Raw genomic sequence first — 7,469 nt, 5'->3', positions numbered from 1 at the left:
AGTCTCCATAGCAACCACCACCTTCACAATGAAAGCCCAAGCCTACAGTCTTACCTCCCCCACCCCACTGTAAACAAAGCCCAACCCTTGTACTACGCAGGCTTCACCCCACCCTGAGTACTTTCACTACATCATGTCCTCCAAGGCCTTGAATTGACTGAGTCCAGCATGCACAGGGCTCGAGTTGAGGGGGGATGCGAGGGGATGCCATCCCCATTGTTGCAAGAAATACCAAATACCATTTCTTTTGTAAAACCACCATCCCCCCTTACAATCCCCCTTAGATCAATTGTGTAATGTATTACATAGAACTAATCATGCAAGTAACATTTTTAATTCTCTAAGTTTGGTAAATAACAGACATTAAATATTGGTGATTAGCCGACCAGAATTAGATTTCGACATGTTTGAGGTTGCCAGATTTCAAGAGGTTAAAAGTTTGGTAATATTCTGCCAGTGTGACGCTTAAGTCACGCAATCTGGCAACCAGCGCGCGCGAGCTCTCTCTCTCTCTCTATCGCAAGCAATGGGTTGACTTGTCCTTCTCAGTGTTCACAAGAAACTTACGCCACTGAAGGTAATGCAAGTTTTCAAAAGTTTCGCGGACTTGCAGGAATGAAAAGAGAACAGTTAGAGGACATTTTTTGTCTTTCTTTAAAAAGAAGAGAACAGAAGGTAAGATATTGCTATGACAAATGTACAGTTACAACATTAACGTTTTTAATTCAAACAATTTTCAAGGTTTCGCCCATAAAACGGTTTGTGTGTACAACTTTTTGCACCACTGTTTAAGCATCCTTCATATGAACAGCCCAAAATTACCTTATAGTTAGGTTATTGGTGTAGAAACAAATGCGTGTGTCTGTTTCTTTCATGGTCATAACATGGATTTTATTAACAAAAGTAATAATAAAATACAGTAACAGAGGGTAACAGGTGTATATTATGGCATGTTTAAGGGTCAATGACGTGACGCTAATTTTTGTCTATTAAACTAAAATTGGAATTCACACTAAACATTTATTTATATACACCTCTTGAGCATATTTTCGATTTCTGAATTCGAAGTCATATTGATATTTTTTCTGGGGCTTAAAATATGTCATGTGGTGTCCAGAAACAAAAATTCTTGAAATAATGTTAGCATGACTACTGCAGAATAATCTTTTATTGTTATTTCTTAAAAATAAAAAAAATAAGCAGTGAAACAACTGTTTTAAAATATGAATAATTTTTAAAAACGCGTTTGTCCACAAAATCAAAGTCATGTGGTGTAACCAACATTTTTTGTTTATGTTGACCATAAAACCATAAAACAGCATGGACACCTTGAGACCCTCAAGACAGCATGAAGTTTTTAAAAAACACATGTTTTTTTTATTTTTTATTAAAAGGCACATTTTGTTCTGGTCATGTGGTGTAACCCTGAGAAAATGTAGTGATATTTTTTACTAAAAAAATTCTTCATACATACATACATATATATATATATATATATATATATATATATATATATATATATATATATATATATATATAATGTATGTACATTTTACCTAGAAAAATTTGTTTCAAAAGTTTTTTTAAATGAAAGTTTAAGTTGTTTATCCTCTCATGATTTCAAGGTGCAAAGAAAGTATTACATTACCTTTCACTCTATGGTTAGACCACATGACATTTATAAAATGTTTAATTTTTTTGTAGAAAATGCTGTAAAGGTTTTTTTCAAAAATGTATGAGACCAGATTGAACATAAAGATTACATTTCTAAGAACTTGACAAAGATTTCTTATTTGTAACTCCTCAGACACCCTTATTTATCAATGACCCATAAGCATTAGCGCCCCCCCCCCCCCCCAAAAAAAAGGTTGACACCACCCCCTTTGAAATTGAATCGACCACTGAGCATGCATGAACTGTTTTGCTAAGTAATAAAACACAACTGTAGCAGAAGTGTTTTTAAAAAGAGAAGCAGATGTTTTTTTTTTGAAGACTTCTTTGCTTGTCTTTTTTAATAGGGTGTGAACAAAGATGTTTCCTCCCCTTTAATAATTCTTTAAAGCAAGGGTCTTCAACAGGGGGTCAGCGACCCTCAGGGGTCCGCGGTTGTACTGCAGGGGGTCCGCAAAATATTGTTTGATTCACCATTGGCACTTGTAATGATCACTCGCATGCGAGCGATAGAGATAAGTGTATGTATTTTAATCCATCGACATGTTTAAATTCCCCGCACCTGCATGCCAAACCTTCCTCTTCCTTTTAAATCTTTGCTCATAATTGTGCATCCTGTTGTATTTAGTTATGAACTGATTGGAACGCTAAACACTATTAAAGTATGATGAAACCAAGCTAGTCAACAGAAGCGCACAGACAAACCATTCACATGCCCATGCTAATCACGAGCCGCTCAAAGCGCGACACACATCATGTTCAGCAGCACTGCACTGAGGGTCATATGAGCAAGGGTGTAGATTTGGCTTTAACATTGGGGGGTTACAGTGTGAAGAATTTACATGTTTCCATTGATCATGGTATAAATATTGGTGGGGTTGTTATTAACTCTCCCCCATCCCCCCTGAAATCTACGCCCCTGCATGTGAGTAAACACGTCTGCTTTGCGTTGTTCGCGCTGTGTGGTTGAGCAGATGACAGCATACAGTTTCTTTTATTTTAAATTGCATTTTGTTTTCAGAACAATAGCCTACTTGCCTGGTGTAAATAAATAGTTACCACTGAGATTATCAAACTGGCATAAACAGTCCTTAAAGTTCCACACACACAAGACGGGGACTCTCAAAAAAGCATAATTAACGGTGTACTCAGTCATTGTTTTCCTCATTGCAAAGTTTTACTCCTAATGAATTTTCATTTTAAAATATATGTATAAAATTGATCACTCACATGAGATGAAGACTCCATATTAGAAACCTTATAAAAAAAAAAATATTCTGCATGGACTGGGTCTGTCCGTTTGTCTGTCTGTTTGTCTGTCTGTCTGTCTATCTGTCTGTCTTTTTATTAAGGAGGGGGTATGGAACAGTGATTAACAAGGAAAATGAAAAATGTTCAAGGAAAAACTTCATGTCAGAAAAGATGCAGACCCCTGCTGTACATTATTTAATGATTATTTCAATAGCTTTGCAATATAAACATCATGCAGTATGTACATATAATAATATGGCCTACCATACGCGTGTTGTATAGGCATAAAACGCAATACTCAATTTAATACAATATGTAACAGGGGTCCCAGTTCAGTCTCTCTACCCACCAAGGGGTCCTTGGTCCGAAAATTGTTGAAGACCCCTGCTTTAAAATGATTATTTGCCCCAAATTAGCCCATTGTACATAGGGGCCATGGTTTATTCCTGGCAGGCAGCAGATACCTTAACCCCACGCCTGCCCTAATCCTAACCATATGGAGCCAGTAAGGCTGAGTACCCTGCCAGGCAGGAACAACGGATGGCACCTTTCTCCCATCATGGCAAAATTGAAAGTTGTCAGTGTTTACTCGCCCTTATCTATCCAAACCTGTGTGGCTTTCTTTCCTCCGTGGAACACAAAAGGAGATGTTATAGGCAGAATGACAGCCTCAGTCACTATTAACTTTTATTGTATGGAGAAAATAAAGATGAAATGAGAGTGTATTGTGACTGAGGCTAACATTTTATCTCCTTTTGTGTTCTACAGAGGAAAGAAAGTTATAAAGGGTTGGAACAACATGAGGATGAGTAAACAATTACAGAATTTGGGTTCACACATTTTTGGGTGAACTATCCCTTACTGCAATATGACCGACTTCCTTTATGGTTCCTCTTTTGACAAAGGTCAATTTTAAAGTTAACAACTGTTTTAACTCACCTTAAGATGTAGAAAATCATTCAACCAGTCAGAAGAAGAAATTTAAAAGGGATGTCTGTACTTCAATAGCGGTTGCAATGCGCATCTCCACCTCTCTCTCTCAATTTTGGAAAGTGCGTTTAAATATTTACATATTCCAAATAATAAACTCTCATTGGTTGTCGTAGTTCCTCCCACTGCAGTGTCGACCAATGAGCGAGCAGCTTTGGTTTCACACGCCCACAATCTCATGGTCTCCTCCTTAACTGTCTCTCCCCATACGGAGAAAAAGGATTGCAGTTGTTTAACGAAAAAACCGTAACCGCCGGCTTATTTATCGGACGTTGACAATGAAAAACGCGCTTTACCATCATTCACGCTGACTCCTCTTTAAATCCATCCAAAATTTCACGTGAGTGCACTAGTTTTTTACCATCGCCTCTTCCCAAATGAGATTCATTTAAGGGCCGTTCACACCGAAAGTGTTTTTTGTGTCTGTCTGCGCTCTTTTTCAATTGTTTTCATTTAGAAGTTGCCAGCTGTGTTTTCAGCGTCTCGCGCAGGAGCTCCGCGTTTGTAGACGCTGTGTCAGGTTTAAAAGAACAGCAACTTTTAAAACACCTGCGTTTGTGACATGCGTTGCGCTGAGTTTAGCTTTTTTATTAGCGCCTGAACGCGTTCGGTCTGAACGGTCCCTCAGTCATTTCAGTGAATGCGTCTCTGTTGATGCATTGTGTTGAATAATTCATTGAATAGCATCTGACATTTGTATTGTAGAGATATGTATCTGTGACTTGACTGCTGAAATCAGCCACATTTTTTGTAAATTAATTTTACAATGTTTCAATGTCCAGCGTCCACCATTTCCGAAAATGTGCGGAAGTCTTAAAATATCTGCAGGACGTAGATTCACCTTAGGGCTGTGGTTAAGGTCGAGTTTGACAGTTGTTTCGTTTAACGGTTTTATTGTACATGTAGAATAAATGTAACCCCTGCAGATATAATTACACTTTTCATAGGTGTACTGAGGCTACCACTCTTGTATAGTCCATTTTTGTATTTTAATAGTACTTCTTTTGTGAAGTTTATAGAGGTTTGCTGATGAATCATCTAAATTAGGTGCAGTAATTTACATGATTGTGTGGTGCATGTCTTTGTACAATCAGGTCCAGTCTGACTGTAAATGGACATTTGCTCTGCATGCAGTATTTGTGTATTGTGTTCTCTCAAAAGTCTGTATTAAATGGCCTTTGCAATTGCGCTTATGACAAATTTCACTGGAAAAGTAGCAAATTTGAGAGTAGTTAGAGTTCCATGAATGAGTTCGTTGTGAGGTTGTGAATCAGTGTAATATCAATATAAATATTGTATATGGTGTCAAAGAGACTTGTGTATCATTAACAGCAGTGCAAGACATGTGGGGCTTAGTTTTAAAAGTGAAAGACATGTGAAACGGATGGTATAATTGTGCTGAACAGGTTGTCATGCTGTGTCAATGCATGATTTATTCAAATTATATCCTGTTTAAATGTAGATTTAATCCAGAAATGAAAGTTCTCTCGTCATTAACTCACCCTCATGCCACTCCAGATCGTATATGACTTTCTTTTTTCTGCTCAACACAAAGATTTTAAGAAGAATATCTCAGCTCCTTAGGCCCATACAATGCAAGAAAATGGTGACCAAAACTTTGAAGCACCAGAAAGCACATAAAGGCAGCATAAAAGTAATCCACAAGACTTCAGTGGTTTAATGCATGTCTTCTAAAGTGATCTAATTGGTTTTGAGTGAAAACAGACCAAAATGTAAGTCCTTTTTTCACTATAAATCTTGCCATTGCAAACGCTAGGAAATGTTATAGAACTTGAAATCATAATAGTGCCCAGAGACTGCAATGTCAAGATGTACAGTGAATGTCTCGCATTTTGTTCTCTGTGCTGTAATTGCAAAACCATGTTTAAAGTGCTAGTTCACCCAAACAATGAAAATTCTATCATAATTTTCTCACGCTCCTGTTGTTACAAACCTGTATGACATTCTTTCTTCTGTGGAGCATGAAAGGAGAAGAATGTTCACATTGTTTTATTCCATACCATGAAAGTGGATGGGGACCAGGGGCTGTCAAGCACCAATAAGGACAGAGAAGCACCATAAAATAATTATGTAATTAGCCTAGTCCATATGCCTTGTGTACTATATTCCAAGTCTCCTGAAGCCATATGATAGCTTTGTCTGAGGAACAGATGGAAATTTAAGTTTTAATTAATTTTGAAGTTTGCCTTTAAGATCTTGCTGTAAATAACTAATTTTGTGTTCAATGTGAGAAAGAAACACATGAGGGTGAGTAAATGATGACAGAATTCTCACTTTTGGGTGAACTATTCCTTTAATGTTAGACCTCACAAACCCTTTGACATAATGATTGTTTTACACTCCCTTTACTAACCATCAGAGAGCAAACACCAACCAGAAACATCTTATGTAAAGTAGGCCTCCAATTTTGAGAGAGAAATGAGAATGTTTCTCCAGTCTGTCTGCTTATTATAACAGCTGTTGGCCGCTTACACAGTAAATGCTCAGCTGTTCTTGCACAGTGTCACAGTCGATATGTCATATCTAGAAATATTCTGTTGCAGTGCCATGCAAATATTCTATAGCTCTGAGTGGGATGTAATGCATATTTAGTGGTTATTCAGTGACTCTTACATGTTTGGTTTATAAATACTGCCAAATCCTTAGCCTTGAGTATCTGTTTACATAACAATATATTATGGAAAATGAGGAAAATATATATATACACAAATATACAGGTAATGATGACACCATGTTATTGATGATTATGATAATTACTACAATGACAAGAAAGAAGATGATTAAACTGCTGTTGATGGTCATATTTTAGTTAGTGGTCAACATATGGATTTTTTAATGGTCTATACCCACATATAGACAGCAGGGTGACCAATGGCCTATATAATGCTGAGATATACAACCTAGTTTCATAGAATCACATTACTATACCTACAATTTTCATTGTATGTTTCACTGCAGTTTTCTGGTGAAATAAACACTAGAGGTGCTACAACAACGAGTTTTATTCACTTTCACACAAATCACAAGTAAAATTGCAGATTATCAGTTCGTAAACACTTTTTGCCCTTTTGCTCACACAATGCTATCTTATGACATCAAAACACTTTTACTATAGTGCATGACTTGTAAGGTGATACATTTTGACATTTTAATTACATAACCAACTACATGTACAAGCTTGTTCTAATGTGATTATATTGTGCAGTAGCTTAACTGATAGAGCGTTGCTCTTGCGAAGGATCAGGGTATGAGTCCTGAAGAGCACGCAATTCGACACGTGAGTCGAAAGTGTCCTAAAAGCACAACAAAATTATGTGGTCGCTTCAGATCTCACAGTTGCTTTTTTGACCCTTTTGGTTAGGTTTAGGTTTAAGGTTTAGGGTAGGGAGAAAGGTTTGGTTGATTTAAAACATGCATTAACCTGAAAAACCTCATCTGTTTGGGAGAAAATGTAACTCACTTTAAGCACCACACAGTGGACATTTCACCTCAGAACTGCTGTGTTACGTGTAATGAGCTGCGTAATATAATTTAGC

At 37.1% G+C, this 7,469-nt stretch overlaps 1 protein-coding gene across 1 annotated transcript in view; it reads left to right on the top strand.

Annotated features, from left to right (window-relative positions):
• The first annotated feature begins 4,098 nt into the window (after positions 1–4,098).
• Positions 4,099–7,469, top strand: part of LOC127429465 (tripartite motif-containing protein 3-like) — a 44,345-nt gene continuing 40,974 nt past the window's right edge. The window contains exon 1 of the mRNA XM_051678456.1: positions 4,099–4,252. The gene's annotated coding sequence lies outside the window, so the exon portion shown is untranslated. The remainder of the gene's footprint in view (positions 4,253–7,469) is intronic.

Source organism: Myxocyprinus asiaticus, chromosome 39 (assembly GCF_019703515.2).
Source record: "Myxocyprinus asiaticus isolate MX2 ecotype Aquarium Trade chromosome 39, UBuf_Myxa_2, whole genome shotgun sequence".
NCBI classification, from domain to species: domain Eukaryota; kingdom Metazoa; phylum Chordata; class Actinopteri; order Cypriniformes; family Catostomidae; genus Myxocyprinus; species Myxocyprinus asiaticus.
This window is presented reverse-complemented; position numbering and strand designations above follow the sequence as displayed.